The sequence below is a fragment of the Bubalus bubalis genome, chromosome 8 (genome assembly GCF_019923935.1).
Source record: "Bubalus bubalis isolate 160015118507 breed Murrah chromosome 8, NDDB_SH_1, whole genome shotgun sequence".
NCBI lineage: Eukaryota > Metazoa > Chordata > Mammalia > Artiodactyla > Bovidae > Bubalus > Bubalus bubalis.
Genome location: NC_059164.1, coordinates 9288659 through 9307560, shown reverse-complemented (window position 1 = coordinate 9307560; position 18902 = coordinate 9288659). Strand labels below are relative to the sequence as shown.

Sequence of the window (18902 nt, the reverse complement as noted above, 5' to 3'; positions counted from 1 at the left end):
ACCAAAAGTGTCCATCAACAAATCAATGGATAAAGACGACGTAATAAATATATAATGGAATATTTATATATAAAAAAAGAAATCTTGTCATTTGCAACAATGTGAATAGAATTGGGGGATATTATGCTTAGTGAAGTTAGAGAAAGATAAATACTGTATGTTTTCAATTATATGTGCAATCTAAAAATTAAACAAATGCAGAGGGTGTGGAAAACAGGGAACCTCTTACACTGCTGGTGCGAATGTAAACTGATAGAGCCACTATGGAGAACAGTCTGGAAATTCCTTTAAAAACTAAAAACAGAACTACCATATGACCTGGCAATCCCACATCCGGGTATACAACTGGATAAAATCATTAATTCAGAAAGATGCATGCACACCACTGTTCACTGCAGCACTGCTTACAACAGCTAGGACGTGTGTGGTAGTCTCTCAGTCGTGCCTGACTCTTCGTGACCCCATGGACTATAAACCACCATGGACTATAAACCAGGTTCCTCTGTCTATGGGATTCTCTGGGTAAGAATAATGGAGTGGGTTACCAGTTGCTCCTCCAAGGGATCCTCCTGATCCAGGGATCAAACCAGAGCCTCCCACATTGCAGGGAGATTCTTTACCATCTGAAATACCAAGGAAGCCTAGCTAGGATATGGAAGCAACCTAAACATCCATCAGCAGAGGATGGGTAAAGAAGATGCAATACATACATATAACTAAATATTATTCAGCCGTAAAAAGGAAGGAAATCGTGCCACTTGCAGAGATGTGGATGGACCTAGCCACTCATAGAGAATGAAGTAGAAAGAAAAAAGCAAATGTCACTTAGTATCACTTCTATATGGAAGCTAGAAATTGATACAGATGAACTTAATTATAAAGTAGAACTAGAGACACAGATGTAAACAAACTTATGGATACCAAGGGGGGAAAGAGGGGTAGGATGAATTGGGAGGCTGGGATTGACATATATATACTACTATGTATAAAATAGATAACTAAAGAGAACCAATTGTACAGCTCAGGGAACTCCTGCTCTGTAGTAACCTAAATGGGAAGGGAATTCAAAAAAGAGGGGATATATGTATAGCTGATACATTTTTCTATACAGCAGAAACTACCACAATATTGTAAAGCAACTCAGTTGAGTTCAGTTCAGTTGCCCAGTAGTGTCTGACTCTTTGCGACCCCATGAATCGCAGCATGTCAGGCCTTCCTGTCCATCACCAACTCCCGAAATTCACCCAAACTTATGTCCATCGAGTTGGTGATGTGATCCAGCCATCTCATCCTCTGTCGTCCCCTTCTCCTCCTGCCCCCAATTCCTCCCAGCATCAGGGTCTTTTCCAATGAGTCAACTCTTCGCATGAGGTGGCCAAAGTACTGCAGTTTCAGCTTCAGCATCAGTCCTTCCAATGAACACCCATGACTGATCTCCTTTAGGATGGACTGGTTGGATCTCCTTGCAGTCCAAGGGACTCTCAAGAGTCTTCTCCAACACCACAGTTCAAAAGCATCAATTCTTCGGTGCTCAGCTTTCTTCACAGTCCAACTCTCACATCCATACATGACTATTGGAAAACCCATAGCCTTGACCACACGGACCTTTGTTGGCAAAGTAATGTCTTTGCCTTTTAATATGCTATCTAGGTTGGTCATAATTTTTCTTCCAAGGAGTAAGTGTCTTTTAATTTCATGGCTGCAATCACCATCTGCAGTGATTTTGGAGCCCCAAAAGTCAAGTCTGACACTGTTTCCACTGTTTCCCCATCTATTTCCCATGAAGTGATGGGATCAGATGCCATGATCTTAGTTTTCTGAATGTTGAGCTTTAAGTCAACTTTTTCACTCTCTTCTTCAACTTTCATCAAGAGGCTTTTTAGTTCCTCTTCATTTTCTGCCATAAGGGTGGTGCATTAGGGATGTACAAAATGATAAATATAATCAACACTGCTGGATGTTACAGATGAAAGTTGTTAAGAGAGCAAATTATAAGAGTTCTCATCACAAGAAAAAAAAAATCCTATTTCTTTAATTCTATGTCTATATGGGATGAAGGATGCTCACTAAACTTGCTGTGATATCCTCACAGCAAGTTTAGTGAGCATCCTTTATCTCATATAGACATACTTTAATGATGTATATAAATTAAATCATTGTGCTATACACTGAAAACTTATCCAGTGTTGTATGTCAAGGAAGGAAGAGAGGGAGAGAAAGAAAGAGAGAAAGAAAAAGAGAGAGAAAAAGAGAGAGAAAAAGAAAGAGAGGGAGGGAGGGTTGGAAGAAGAAAAGGGGTAGATAAACTATGTTCATAGATTGGAAGACTAAACACAGAATTGCAGAAATTCTAGAATATACTCAGCAAACTTGAAAAAAGGGATGGTGAGACAACTTAAATATCTGATTTCAAGATGGTGTCATACTAGCATAGAGGTTTAGCAAATAGATTAATGGAACAGAATAAAGTCCTCAGAAATAGAATCAATAGCATTAGGGTGCCGGGACAATTCAATAGAGGAAAGGTAAGTCCTTTCATCAAATGACACCAATTAATAGATATCCATTTGGGAAAAAAACTGAACCTTCACCCTTATCTCAGATGATGTATTAACAACAGATCCTAGATCTTAGTGTAAAACTTAAACTGACAAATCAGTATACAGAATGAATTAAGAATTTCCATTAAGTGGTATGAACAAAGACCAAAAGGATACAGTGACAGACTACAATATAGTTTCCAATTATTCACTTCTCTTTCTATAGGAGGATTTTACTTCCTTGCCATTTACAGCAGTGTTGGCCATTTGATCTGCTGTGGCCAATGAAATGAGTAGAAATGAGCATGACATTTCTGAACCAAAGCTCTGAGAGTCATCGTGTAATGGCTGCTCTTTTTCTCAATGCCATAAGACCCAGGCAGTAGCTTCTCCTTCAGCCTGGGTCTCAGAAGGAAGACATGAAGCAAATCTGAGCAGATCTGTAGCTGACATGTAACTGAATAAAAAATGTTTGTTGTTATAAACCACTTAAATTCTGCAGTGATTTGTTTTCATAGCATAATTTGGTGCAAGCTAACTATTATAGGACTGAACCAACAATTCACAGTAAACCCCAAAAATCTATAAACATGGCTAAAACAGAAAAAGTTTATTTTTATCACATAACTATAAATCAGGAAGGAGGTAGCCCAAAGCTCTTATCTAACCTATAAACTACATAATGTCATCAATGTCCTGAGCTCCCCCAATTTTATACTCTGCCATTCTTAGCTTGTAGGTTTCATTCTCAGGGTTGTAAAATGGCTGTAACAGCCCCAGACTGTACCCTTGTTATATCTCATTACGCTGATCTAGATCACATAGCTATCAGTACCTTCACGGAGAACTGGAGAATAGTTTTCACCTTTTATAGTTTCCATAGTTGAACAGGAAGAAAGAAAAGATTTAAAAACAAAGGTTGGGTCAGCACACATAGAGTGTGTGGCACAGATGCCACTTCCACTTACTAGACTAGCAGAAGGGCCTGGAAATGAGCTGAAGTGCTGTATTACTGGTGGGAAGTATAATTTGAAACAATAATTTCATTATTTTAAGTAATTTGTTCATGTTGAAGATGAATATATCATAGGCCTAGAAAACCTACTTTTATATATATATATTCTTATATAAACTTATAATGTATATGTATTCTTATATAATATATATTTACTTTTATATTTAAATGAGGTATAACAAGGCCAATTTATTTCTTTTGATAAACTAAAAATGTGTTAGTTACTACAGTCATGTCCAACTCTTTGAGACCCTATGGATGGTAGTCTGCCAGGCTTCTCTCTCCATGGGATTCTCCATGCCACAATACTGGAGTGGGCTGCCATGCCTTTCTCCAGGGGCTCTTTCCAACCCAGGGACTCTTCCCAACCCAAGGAAAACCCACATCTCCTGCATTATAAGCAGATTCTTTACCCACTGAGCCATCAGGGAAGCCTAGACTAAAAGTGTCAAGAGTACATTTATGTATGAAAGGTAGCTCTGTGGAATTTTTATTTCCATAAATAAGCAAATATATATATATACACACACACACACAAATAACATGTGTATGTGTGTTTATACCAAGTTAGGATAATGTTACTTCTTACTGTGGGTTATGGTTTTAAAAAATTAACAGATATTGTCTTAGGATAACTCCTGACAGGTACACAAAGAGATCTGTACACTTACGCTTGTTTTGTAATTATTTATAATAGCAAGGCTTGGCAACCAGCAGACTCCACTGTACCATAAAACTGGCTGAGTGGTTTCACTGTGGATCTCGACTGTACAGTGCTTAGGTCTACTCTTTTAGGCTAAACAGAAGGAGGAGGCTGGGGTAGATGTGACCAGTTAGTACGAATACTTCCACCTAACCCCATTTCCAGAATGATCCATCACCCTCAGCTGACTGCCCCTGTGCTTCTAGCACACTTTGTTCAGATAGTATACATCCTGTTAGAGGAGCTAAGATGCAGAGAAGGCACAGGATCTGGACAATTTTACTCCACATAAAATTTTTCAATCTCTGCTATTTCAGTCACATCCATTAATTCTTCGTTCATAGCTACCTGTACCCCCAATCCTTATATTTTTTGGGTTTCTTTAGCACTAATCAGCCTTCTTGTTTTCTTTCACAATTGTAGAATTAGGTTTGAACTTTGCTTAATCATTTAGCTTTGCTCAATCAGTTGCCTTTTTTGTCTTTTTTTTTTTTTTTTGATGTTTTTCATCTGTTGTTGTCTCCTCTTCTGTTCTTTTTTACTTTACCATAAAATTCTGACAGAACATAAAAGTCATGACATGCATTCATGTTGTTGTGTAACCATCACCAATCTCCATCTCCAGACTTTTTCACTTCTCCCAGACTCAGTCTGTCCCCAGCTCACCCTCTCTTCAGCTCCTGGCAACCACCATTCTATTTTCTGTTTCTCTCAAGTTTGTGCTTTTAAAAATTCAATTTTCCAAAATGGAGATCTATCTCCTTCATTCAGTTCTAGGACAAATTCTCTGATCATCTTTGCCTCTTCATTCCTCTGTTCTCCCTTTCCAGAATTCCTGTTATTTGGATAATAGATGTCTTAGCTAGATCTAATTTTTTTAATCTTCCTCTCAACTTCTATCTCTTTACCTTTTTCTTCTACTTTTAGAAAAATTTCCTTAACTTTATCTTCCAACTATTCTACAGTATTTAAATTTTAGCTACAATGTTTTAATTTTCAAGCTCTTTCTTGTCATCTGGTTGTTCCTTTCCCTATAGTATCCTATTTTGGGATCATGGATATAACATCTCATTTCTATGAAGATATTAAAGTCTTTTTTAAAAACTTTTGTAGATTTAACATAGAGATGCCAATTCCCCTGAAATTGATTTATAGAGTTAATATAATCACAATCAAAATCCTAGAAGGAATTTTTATAGATATAGACAAGGTGAATCTAAATTTTATATGGAAAGGTAGAGAAACCAGAGTAATTAAAACCAATTTTTCAAAGAAGAATAAAGTTGGGGAAAATATTAATTGATTTCAAGACTTAAAGCTTCATTGATAAGTGTGCTACTGGCAAAGAAACAAGACATACAGATTCATGGAACAAAAAACAGACTCCAGAAATATATCCGTACAAAAAATTCACTTTTGACAAAGGTGCAAAGCAATTCAATAGAAAAAAAGAGTTTTGTTTTTAAAAACAAATGGTGTTGGAACAACCAGACATCCATTTGAAAAGAGAAAAAAAAAGAAACAGAACAGAATCATGACCTGAGGTGTAAGGACAACTTACTCTTTTAACTAAAAATGGTTCATGGATCTAAAGGTAAAACTATAAAACTTTAAGAAGAAAACACAGGAGAATTAATACAAAACATTTTTCTATTGGGTTCTACTTCCTTTTTCTAAATGAAAGACCATTTTAAAATTAGGCTTTTCTGAAGATAGCAAAATTCTTCTATTGTTAAGTAACTACAGCCCTCGATCTAAGAAGGACATTTGTTTAGAATATGGGGACATTTTATTATTTTCCTGTTCCTTAAGGCTGTCCCAATGACTGAATCTAATACAGGGTAAGATATGCTATTACAAAAGAGATTTCAAAAGAAAGTGAACCTATCCCATAGGTACTGTACAGTACATAACTGCATTAAAGATGAAAGATACAATTTCTAATGTTCTTTGTGCTTAATGTCAAACATTAAGAAAAGTCTGGCAAACACTGTGTGATCCACAGGCAGGTCTACAAAGGTATCCTCTCATGATGAATAATTTGTAGTTTAGAGTACTACTCTCCCCAAACACTCTACTACAAACTGTTCTAATAACAAAGGGTATTTCTCCCTTTAATCCTTTGAACAAAATGTACTAAACAAAAAGGTAAGGAAGAGAGGTAAGCTGAAAGGAAATATCCACAGGGCACTGTAGTGGTGTTGCTATTAAGTCAAATGACACTGATTAACAGTAAACACAAATTCTAAAAGAAGACTGAACAAAGTCTTTACAACATGATTTTTAAACTTGCTGATTTTACAAGATAGTTGTATTTCCTTAAAGATAAAGATTCTAAAAATGCTTTCCTCCATTACATTCCAGTTTATTTGTATTATCTGGTAGCTGTTCCACCCTTCTCTGGTAAAAAAAAAAATCCAATTTTTCTGAGGAAAAATTCCACCACAAGCAGGACATGTTCAGATAGGGTCGGCTCTACTCTCAGTTCAGTTCAGTTCAGTCGCTCAGTCGTGTCCGACTCTTTGCGACCCCGTGAACCGCAGCACGCCAGGCCTGCCTGTCCATCATCAAGCCCCGGAGTTTACTCAAACTCATGCCCATTGAGTCAGTGATGCCATCCAACCATCTCATCCTCTGTCATCCCCTTCTCCTCCTGCCTTCAATCTTTCCCAATATCTGGGTCTTTTCAAATCAGTCAGTTCTTTGCATCAAGTGGCCAAAGTACTGGAGTTTCAGCTTCAGCATCAGTCCTTCCAATGAATATTCAGGACTGATCTCCTTTAGGATGGACTGGATGGATCTCCTTGCAGTCCAAGGGACTCTCAAGAGTCTTCTCCAACACCACAGTTGCAAAGCATCAATTCTTCAGCGCTCAGCTTTCTTTATAGTTCAACTCTCACATCATGACTACTGGGAAAACCATAGCTTTGACTAGATGATCCTTTGTTGGCAAAGTAATGTTTCTGCTTTTTAATATGATGTCTAGGTTGGTCATAACCAACCTAGATAGCTCCTTGCTTCTTCCAAGGAGCAAGAGTCTTTTAATTTCATGGCTGGAGTCACCATCTGCAGGGATTTTGGAGCTCCAAAATATAAAGGCTCGGGGGCATTGCAAGATGGTGGAGGAGTAGGTGGATGTGGAGTCCATCTCTCTCCACGGATACATCAGGAATACACGTTAAGACACAGAAATGCATGCGTAACACCAGCTGAGAGTGGAGAGGAGGACCTGCCAGTAGAAAAGAACATACAGACCCACACAAAACTCAGTAGGACGAAGGAACTAGTGGGGAAGAAATGGAAATGTTTGTTAGTAGGACTGGACCTGCCCTTGGCAGGTGGGGGAACTGAAGCAGGGGTCTGAGCCCCATTGGGCAATTGTCTGAGTTAGAAGAGAAACATTTAAGGCTGAGAGGGAAACAGCTAATCTGTGGCAGCCTAAATGGAATGAGAGTCAGACAGTCCTTGCCACAGCCATACAGGCCCTGGACGGCGCAGTTGCTGGGGGCTGGAGTTTAGGGATTGTGGAGCAATCCCAGGGCGAGGGCTGCTGTTGACTGTGGAGAGAGATCGAGGGGATGTGAGGGAGGAGATTGTGGTGGGAAATGCTCGTGGAGGAAAGCTGGGCAGCCATGGAAGCAAGGCGATACTGCTGAGTCATGCATAGGGGGTGGAAGCATCCCCATGGCCTCTCCCTGCACAAGCCAGCATCGGCAGCTGAACAATAGAGAGGCTGGCCCGTCAAAAATCTGACCCACTGAACTACAGAGTAGGACCCCACCCACGGTGCTCCTTTAAGTGCCTGATGTGCTGATCTACAGAGTAGGACCCCAGGCGGGGGGCCCCTCTATGGGCCTGGTGGGCCAAACAACAGAGAAGGACCCCAGGCAAGATGCCCTCTAAGTGCCTGAATGGGCGGAGCTGCAGAGAAAGACTGGCCAAAGAGGCCTTCTGATCGCCAGCTACAAGAGGCTGGAAAAAAGACTGAGAGGGCCATAACTCCGGCGGTGGAGGCAGTCTATGTCTCTGCACACTTGGCGCTGCCAGGGTCCCTGCAAGCCTAGCAGCTGCGCTACCTTCATGCTCAACTCTCACTGGGGCAGAGCTGCCACAGGCAAAAAAAATCTTGCGCCCATGAGCGCAGGGTAGCTTTGGTCCTGTCTGACTTGTTGCGACCCTGTGGACTGTGGCCTGCCAGGCTTCTCTGTCAGGGAGGGGGGTTCTCTGGGCAGGCATACTCAAGTGTATTGGCCAGTACTGGTTTCCATGCCCTTCTAGAGCACTATATCTCCTGCTGCCCCAGCCAACTCCCCTGAGTACCTGGTGCCGCCAGAACCCCTGCAACCCAGCAGCTGCACCACCTCCACACCTGGCCCTCTCAGGGGCAGACCCAAGTCTTCCAGGGCAGCCTCAGGAGCAAACCCCAGTGGACATATCCAGAGGTGGGCCAGGGGCAGTGTGACTAAGGAAGAAGGCCCAAAACCCTCCCACCAGCTGGACAAGCTACAGATTAAATTCACACAATCAACTAGGCAGACTCTGTGTCTATGGAATATATAAAAGGTCACTGAGAGCTCCCACAAAAGAAAATGCACTAGTTCTGATAGCTGTGGACACTGGAGGCAAGAACACAGAGGAGTAGGAGCAGATTAGAATCTGAGCTGCCCCCACAGCAGGCAAGAGACCAGCACAGTGCTGGGCATCCTAGGGAGGTGGGGTGGACTGTAACTCCCAGCAAGGCAAAGGACTCTGACAGCAGTGACTCCAGAAAAACACTTATTATGACGATGTTCTGACTTTGCCTGTAGAGTCTTTTAGATCCCCCCCCCACCCCGTTCTAGTTGACAATTTTATTGGCACTATGAAATCTAACTAAGGTTTTGAGCTTTCATTTTTCTTTTTTTTCTCAGTCACATTTTTTATTGTTGTTATAAATTTCTGCCTCTACATTGGGCTTTTGCAGTTCTGGGGAGTTGTTTTACTTTTTTTTTTCTATTTTCTTAATTTTAATTTTTTAAGCCTATTATTATTTTTTCTAAATTTATTCCTTTGTTTGCTTTTCCTACTGTTCTTTTCCTCTTGCAGTTAATCTTTAATATACATAAACCTTCTTTATCTACCTCTATTTCACTTTGCATAGCTATTCTTTCTTTTCTTTCTTACCTTTAGTCTCAACATATTTGTTAGTTTTATTTTCATTGCTTTATACCCCAATTGGCACCTTGCTTTAGTTTTGTTTTCCAGTTTGTGCTTTAGATAGTTTTGTTCTGGTAGATGTAACTTTTGGTTCCTTTTGTTTACCAGGTCAATCTACTGTACTATATTTTTGTTGGACTGTTTTGATTTTGCTTATGGGTGTATATGTATGTGTGTATATTCAGTCACTTTTTATTGTTATTATAAACCTCTGCATTTACATTGGGCTTTTGCAGTTCTGTGGAGTTTTCCTTTTTTTCCCTTTTTTCTTCCTTCCGTTTTTTTAAATCTTTTCTCTTTTTTTATAATTTTAACTTTTTTAAACCTATTATATTTTTTCTACATTATTCCTTTGTTTGCCTTTCCTACTGTTCTTTTCTCCTTGCTGCTGCTGCTGTTGCTGAGGCTATGTGGCTTCAGTCATATCTGACTCTGTGCGACCCCACAGATGGCAGCCCGCCAGGCTCCTCTGTCCCCGGGATTCTCAGGCAGGAACACTGGAGTGGGTTGCCATTTCTTCCTCCTTTCCCCTTGCAGCTAATCTTTAATATATATAAATCTTCTTCATCTACCTCTATTTAACTTTGCATATCTAGTCTTTCTTTTCTTTCCTTTCCTCTCAACATATTTGTTAGTTTTGCTTTCACTTGGCACCTTGCTTTAGTTTCATTTTCCGGTTTGTGCCTTAGTTGGTTTTGTTCTTAACTGGTAAATATAATTTTTGATTTCCTTTGTTCGCCAGGTCAATCTATTGTACTTTATTTTTGTTGGACGGTTTTGACTTTGTGTATATGTATTGTGTATATTCCATTATTTTAATTATTATTTGCCTGATTCTGGAACTGCCATTTGTCTGGGGTTCATCTTTGGTTTCTCATTTTTGGATATTTGTTGTAATCTCACTTAATGCCATAACAAATCACTTGTGGAATCTTAATTCCTGACCAGAGATCAAGCCTTGAGCCTTTGGAGTAGGAGCACTGACTCTGAGACCCTAGACTACCAGAGAACTAACTCTAGGGGGTATCAAATAGTGAGAACTCACACAAAGGAAACCACTGTAATACAAGACCCAGCATCACCCAACCACCAGTAGCACCCTGTGCAGGATGCCTCATCTAAACAACAAACAAAACAAAAAAACAACCCAATCATCAGCAGACAGGATTACCACCTCACTCAGCCTTGCCCCTCAGAGGAAAACCAAACAAACAAAGGCTCAGCACAAATCTCACCCTAAAAGCAGCTTACACAAACCACTCGACCAACCTTAGGAAGGCAGAAACCAAAAGGAAGAAAGAATTCAACCTTGAAGCCTGGGACTAGCAGGCCTCAAACACAAAAAGTTAAAAAAAAAAAAGGCCGAGAAATACTACACAAATGAAGGAACAAACTAGAAACACAGAAGTTGAAATAAATGAAGAGGAAATAGGCAAACTACCTGAAAAAGAATTCAGAATAATGATAGTAAAGATGATCGAAAACCTTGAAAACAAAACGGAGAAAATGCAAGAATCAATTAACAAAGACCTAGAAGAATTAAAGAATAAACATGCAGAGACTAAACAACACAATTACTGAAATTAAAAATACTCTAGAAGGAATCAATAGCAGAATATCTGAAGCAGAAGAATGATTCACTGAGCTGGAAGATAAAACAGTACAAATAACTTCTGAAGAGCAGAATAAAGTAAAAAGAATGAAAAGAATTGAGGATAGTCTCAGAGACCTCTGGGACAATATCAAGCACACCAACATTCGAATTATAGGGGTCCCAGAACAAGAAGAGAAAAAGAAAGGGTATGAGAAAATTTTTGAAGAGATTATAGGTGAACATTCCCCCAACATGGAAAAGGAAATAGTCAATCAAGTCCAAGAGGCATAAAGAGTCCCATACAGGATAAACCCAAGGAGAATCACGCCAAGACACATACTAATCAAACTAAAAAAAGACTAAACACAAAGAAAGAATATTAAAAGCAGCAAGGGAGAAGCAACATATAACATATAGGGGAAACCCCATATGCTTAACATAAGACAAACACTAACAGACATAAAAGGAGAAAATGACAGCTACACAATAATAGAAGGAGACTTTAACACCCCACTCACACCCATGGACAGATCATCAAAACAGAAAATAAGGAAACACAAGTCTTAAATGACACATTAGATGAGATGGATCTCATTGGTACATTCAGGACATTCTATCCAAATGCAGAAGAATACACCCTCTTCTCCAGTGCACATGGAACATTCTCCAGGATAGACCACATCCTGGGTCACAAATCAAACCTCAGTAAATTTAAGAAAATTGAAATCATATCAAGCATCTTTTCTGACCACAACGCTTTGAGACTAGATATCAATTACAAGAAAAAAAAAAAAAACTGTAAGAAACACAAACACATGATTAAACAACACGTTTCTAAATAACCAACAGGTTACCAAAGAAATCAAAAGGGAAATTAAAAAATTTCTAGAAAGAAATGACAATGAAAACACAACTCAAAACCTATGGGATGCAGCAAAAGCAGTCCTAAGAGGGAAGTTTATAGCAATACAATCCTACCTCAAGAAACAAGAAAAACACCAAATAGACAACCTAACTTTACAGCTAAAACAACTGGAAAAAGAAGATCGAAAAACTCCCAAAATTAGAAGGAAAGAAATCATAAAGATCCAAGCAGAAATAAATGAAAAAAGAAATGAAAGGAACAATAGTAAAGATTAATAAAACTAAAGCTGGTTCTTTGAGAAGATAAAAAATTGACATACCTTTAACCAGATTCATCAAGAAAAAGAGAGACGAATCAAATCAACAAAATTAGAAACGAAAAAGGAGGGGTTACAACAATGCAGAAATACAAAGGATTATAAGAGACCATTATGAACAACTGTATGGCAATAAAATGGGTAACCTGGAAGAAATGGACAGATTCTTAGAAAAGTTCAATCTTCCATGACTGAACCCGGAAGAAGTAGAAATTATGAACAAACCAATTAAAAGCACTGAAATTGAAGCTGTGATCAAAAATCTCCCAAAAAACAAAAGTCCAGGACCAGATAGCTTCACAGGACAATTCTATCAAACATTTAGAGAAGAGTTAATGCCTGTCCATCTCAAACTCTTCCAAAAAATTGCAGAGGAAGGAACACTTCCAAACTCATTCTATGCGGCCACCATCACCCTGATACCAAAACCAGACAAAGACAGCACACAAAAAAGAAAACTACAGGCCAATATCACTGATGAACATACATGCAAAAATTGTCAACAAAATTTTAGCGAACAGAATTCAGCAACACATCAAAGTGCTAATACACCATGATCAAGCTGGGTTTATTCCAGGAATACAAGGATTCTTCAATATATGCAAATCATCAATGTGATATACCATATGAACAAATTGAAAGATAAAAACAATATGATAATCTCAAGAGATGCAGAAAAAGCCTTTGACAAAATTCAGCACCCATTTATGATTAAAACTCTTTCAAAATGAGCATAGAAGGAACCTACCTCAACACAGTAAAGGCCATATATGATAAGCCTACAGCAAGCATTATTCTCAATGGTAAGAAACTGAAAGTATTCCCCCTAAGATCAGGAACAAGACAAAGGTATCCACTTTTACCACTATTATTCAACATAGTTCTGGAAGTCCTAGCTACAGCTAGGACTGTATCAAAGAAAATAAATAAAAGGAATCTAGATCGGAAAAGGAGAAGTAACGCTCTCACTCTTTGAAGATGACATGATACTGTACATAGAAAACCCTAAAGATAGTATCAGAAAGCTACTAGAACTAATCAGTGAATTTAGCAAAGTTGCAGGATACAAAATCAATACACAGAAATCACTTGCATTTCTATATAGTAACAATGAAAGATCAGAAAGAGAAGTTAAGGAATCAATCCCATTCACCATTGCAACAAAAAGAATTAAATATCTAGGAATAAACTTACCTAAGGAGACAAAAGAACTATACACAGAAAATTATAAGACACTAATGAAAGAGTTCAAAAATGACATAAACAGATAGAGAGATATTCCATGTTCCTGGGTAGGAAGAATCAATATTGTGAAAATGACTATACTACCAAACACAATCTACAGATTCAATGTGATCCCTATCAAATTACCAATGGCATTTTTCACAGAACTAGAATAAAAAACTTCACAATTCCTATGGAAACACAAAGACACCAAATAGCCAAAGCAGTCCTGAGAAAGAAGAATGGAGTGGAGGAATCAACCTGCCTGACTTCAGATTATACTACAAAGCTATGGTCATCAAGATAGTATGGTACTGGCACAAAAACAGAAATATAGACCAATGGAACAAGATAGAAAGCCCAGAAATAAACCCATACACCTATGGGTACCTTATTTTTGACAAAGGAGACAAGAATATACAATGTGGCAAAGACAGCCTTTTCAATAAATGGTGCTGGGAAAACTGGACAGCTACATGTAAAAGAATGGAATGAGAACACTTCCTAATACCGTACACAAAGATAAACTCGAAATGGATCAAAGACCTAAATGTAAGACCAGAAACTATGAAACTCTTAGAGGAAAACATAGGCAGAACATTCGATGACATAAATCAAAGCAAGATCCTCTATGACCCAGCTCCTAGAGTAACGGAAATAAAAACAAAAGTAAACAAGTGGGACCTGATTAAACTTAAAAGCTTTTGCACAGCAAAGGAAACTATAAGCAAGGTGAAAAGACAACCCTCGGAATGGGAGAAAATTAGAGAAATGCAAATCATAACCACAATGAGATATCACTTCATATCGGTCAGAATGGCCGTCATCAAGAAGTCTACAAACGGTAAATGCTGGAGAGGCTTTGGAGAAAAAGGAAGGCTTTTGCACTGTTGGTGGGAATGTAAATTGATACAGCTACTATGGAAGACGGTATGGAGATTCCTTAAAAAACTAGGAATAAAACCACCATATGACCCAGCAATCCCACTCTGAGGAAACCAGGGTTGAAAAAGACACATGTATCTCATTGTTCATTGCAACACTACTTACAATAGCTAGAACATGGAAGCAACCTAGATGTCCATCAACAGATAAAAAAGAAGTTATGGTATGTATACACAATGGAATACTACTCAGCCATAAAAAGGAATGCATTTGAGTCTGATGAGGTGGATGAACCTAGAACCTATTACACAGAGTGAAGTGAGTCAGAAAGAGAAAGATAAATATCGTATTCTAACGCACATATACGGAATCTAGAAAAATGGTTCTGAAGAATTTACTTACAGGGCAGCAATGGAGAAACAGACAGAATGAACTTATGGACATGGGGAGAGGGGAGGAGAGGGTGAGATGTATGGAAAGAGTAACATGGAAACTTTCATTACCACATGTAAAATAGATAGCCAACAGGAATGTGCTGTATGGCTCAGCAAACTCAAACAGGGGCTCTGTATCATCAGCCTAGAGGGCTGGGATGGGGAGGGAGATGGGAGGGAGGTTCAAAAGGGATGGGATATATGTTGAGGTTTGACAGAAAACAACAAAATTCTGTAAAGCAATTATCCTTCAATAAAAAAAAAATTAAAAAAAAATAATAAAGGCTCTACCCTAGTGGTAAGCATAAGGCCCCAATCTGGCTAATCAATGTTTTTTATTCTTCTATCCACAGTGAACAGTTCGTGCAAAGTGGACCACTGACTTAATTCTAGGGCTTCTGTTGGAGGGACCAAGAAAGAAGTGTTTCCTTCTGCATCTGAACAAAGAATGTGTAAGTCATCGTGTTTTCTATCATGTATCTCCCCCACTGGCCCACAGCTATCTGGACTAAGGACGAACATCTGACCCAAAGTGAAACTTCGAGCAAGCCAGCAGCCTATTACAAGGTCTGGTTCAAGAATTCTACTCAAAAGCAGGTGCTATACTCTCTTTTACAGAATTTGAAAGTATTGAGAGAGAGGGAAAACATGAATTAACTGCACTTTCATACTTCATTATTTCTCCTCAACCCTCCACAATTCTTCCCTGCAAAGATCTATCTGCTCAGGACCTACCCTTTTCTCATGAACAAAACAAGCACATGGAAGGAATTCTTTCATCTTCTCATAGTCAAGTTTATAAACCAACATGCATTCATTTTTTTCTTTTCTTCCTGTTAGAATGAAAGCACATGCATCGCTTACAAAGCAAAGGTAAATGACCTACATATACTATGAATTCCTTGCTTTTTAAAAAATTTTCTTCTTTTCCAAAAACTATACTCTTTCATTTACCTTATCCCATTCATAGGCCAGCAGTTCCCCAGAATTGAGGGACGATATATGCCCTGATCACCTATCAACATGCAAACATGCTTATTATTTTCCACTTTAAAAAATCTGCTTCTTAAAGGATGGTCTTCTCAATAATGCTCGGTCAATGACATCTACATGGGGAAAAAAAGAAAAAAAGCAGTCTTGAAATCTACCTAAAACCTCACACAAAACTGAAATTCCAAATGAATGGCAAATCAAAATGTGAAAGGCCAAACAATAATTCTTTCAGAAAAAAACTGTGGGGAAACACATTTATAACTAGGAGAAGCAGAGATATTTTAAACAAGATACTGTTAACAGTAGTTTATTTCATGTACATGTCACTGTCTTTTCCCCCATAATTGTTTCAAATCTCTGCATTTATAAGGATGTAATGCATAATCAGGTTTTTTCCCCTGCCACAATCATTTCCCTCCCACTCTCTTGCAGAAAAACCACTACCTTGAAGTTGGTTTTTCTAAATATATGGAATAACCTAGCTATTCATCAGTAGAACAGATAAACGGTGGTTAGTCATACAATGGAATACTGTGTAGTAGCTAAAACATACCAAAAAATCTGCACAATCATTATCTAAAGAAGTGGGTTTTTTAATCCAATCAAAATGTAAACTTGTGGCTAAGTATAGTTTTATACTTCCTTATATTTCCCACAGATACGAGTGTCTGTATTTTCCAAATCCAAACTCAAGAGAGTCAGGTAGAACAATTTAAAGCCCAAATACAATACTTGAAAATACTTATCCTGGATTTTCTGAGAGGTGTATAGTGTACCCAAAAGCAACAGAGCAAGTGAATATAAGAGTAAACAATCTGTATCTAATTTATCCATTGTGTTCATTATAAGAATAGCTGTCAGCTGGGACTCGGTTCATCACACATAGGCATTTCAGCAGCCTTTTTACACTAACTTCTAAACTTGTAGACAAAGTATGAAACTTAAAACTTCCTGCCCCCCCTGATGTTTTTTTCCATTTGAAGGAGCCCAACTGGTGTTATATTTCTAATTTTTGTCTACTCCAAGGATATAAACAAATCTGGAGAGAAAAAACTGGATATGCTTACTGTTTTTACCTCTCAACTTGTCAGAACTCAGGGAAGACACAGAAGTGCTTCCAAGCGTCACTCAACAAAACATTTTCTTAAAGAAGGTGAGAAACATAAACTTTACCCCTTTTAACAAAGGATCATTAGCACTGATCTTCATGAAAATGAAATTTCCGAAAATGACTACAAAATTGCATTATATAAACATAATAACTATAAAGAATAAAATTCCAATTGATGGATTCACTTTGCTGTTCTTTGACAAAATGTAACTTACAGGCTTAAGACTGTAAATTTCAAATAATGCTATTAATGAAACTAACAACTCAAACAATACATGTACAGAAGTCAACTGAAAAAAAACGCCAGAAGCCTAGGTCTATAAGGAAAAGCTCATAAAAACACCTAGTCTTATGGTTTAACCTATACTACAATCCCACCTGCATTTTATAGTAAAGAAACACAGGCTTCGGGAGTTTAATTATTTGGGGAAGGCCTTATGGTACATTTAGAAAAATCTGAAGACAAGCTTCAGTTTGAATCCTGGCTCTGACACTTACTAGCTTACAAGCTACTTAAAATTTTTGAGATTTTTTTCCCCCCATATGTAAAACAGATAATTAAGCCTCCATTGCTGGGTTATTATAAAACAGAGTAACAACATATATAAAATACATTCAATATTTCCTAAATAGTAGCAATTCAGCAAATGTACCTGGAGGAGGAAAGGGCAACCCACTTCAGTATTCTTGCCTGGAAAATCCCATGGACAGAGGAGCCTGGTGGGCTATATAGTCCACAGGGTTGCAAAAATGAGTTAGACGTGACTGGGTCACTGAGCATGCATGCGCTGTACAATGTAGGCATCATCATCATCATTACTAACTTGCCTAGAATCACACAGCTATATCTAGTTCCAAAAACTTGTTTCCTTCTTTAAAAATGCTTAATAAAATTTTATACAGAGTATAAAAATTGGAAAATACATAGAAAAAGATAAAGAAGAAAATTAAAAGATCACTATTACCCTTAAACCCTGTAATAATTACTGTTAACACATTGGCATATTTTCCTTCTGTATGTACAGAGCCTTCTTTTAAGTCCAGAACTGGATCATGATGTAAAAATAAAGGTGAAATTCTTTCTTTTGCACTTAATTTTTATCATGAGCATTTCCTCATTTGATGAATACATAATTTTGATATGAAACATAGATAACTGGGCTTCCCAAGTGGTACTAGTGCTAAAGAACCCACCTGCCAATGCAGAAGACATAAGAGACACAAGTTCAATGCCTGGGTTGGGAAGATTCTCTGAAGAAGGGCATAGCAACCCACTCCAGTATTCTTGCCTGGAGAATCCCATGGACGAAGGAGCGTGACAGGCTACAGTCCATAGGGTCGCAAAGAATTGGACATGACTGAAGTGACTGAGCATGCATGCACATAGATAATAAATTAGTCCTTTCTCTATTGTTTTATATTCAGCTCAGTTGCTAAGTCGGGTCTGACTGTTTGTGACCCCAGAGACTGCAGCATGCCAGCCTCCCTGTCCATCACCAACTCCTGGACTTTACTCAAACTCATGTCCACCAACTCAGTGATGCCATTCAACCATCTCATCCTCTGTTGTCTCCTTCTCCTGCCCTCAATCTTTCCCCGCATAGGGTCTTTTCAAATCAGTCAGCTCTTCGCATCAGGTGGCCAAAGTATTGGAGTTTCAGCATCAGTCCTTCCAATGAATATTCAGGACTGATCTCCTTTAGAATGGACTGGTTGGATCACCTTGCAGTCCAAGGGACTCTCAAGAGTCTTCTCCAACAGCCACAGTTCAAAAGCATCGATTCTTTGGCCTTCATCCTTCTTTATAGTCCAACTCTCACATCCATACATGACTACTAGGAAAACCATAGCTTTGACTAGATGGACCTTTGTTGGTAAAGTAATGTCTCTACCTTTTAATTTGCTAAGTTGGTTCTAACTTCACTAGTATGGATAAGCTTATGTACACCTTTGAAGCTATGTTCTTACCCCCCACAAGAGGTCTTAAGCCATGTGGCAGTATCTGTTTTCTCAGCAAAGTCCCTAC

At 38.4% G+C, this 18902-nt stretch overlaps 1 protein-coding gene across 6 annotated transcripts in view; it reads right to left on the bottom strand.

Annotated features, from left to right (window-relative positions):
* The window catches only part of ANKIB1 (ankyrin repeat and IBR domain containing 1), a 154813-nt gene that overhangs the window by 115219 nt on the left and 20692 nt on the right, over window positions 1–18902 (bottom strand). The window contains exon 2 of one of the 6 annotated variants that reach the window (XM_025290835.3): window positions 15727–15878. The exons of the other annotated variants lie outside the window; for them this stretch is intronic. The gene's annotated coding sequence lies outside the window, so the exon portion shown is untranslated. The remainder of the gene's footprint in view (window positions 1–15726; window positions 15879–18902) is intronic. 6 annotated transcript variants of the gene reach the window in all.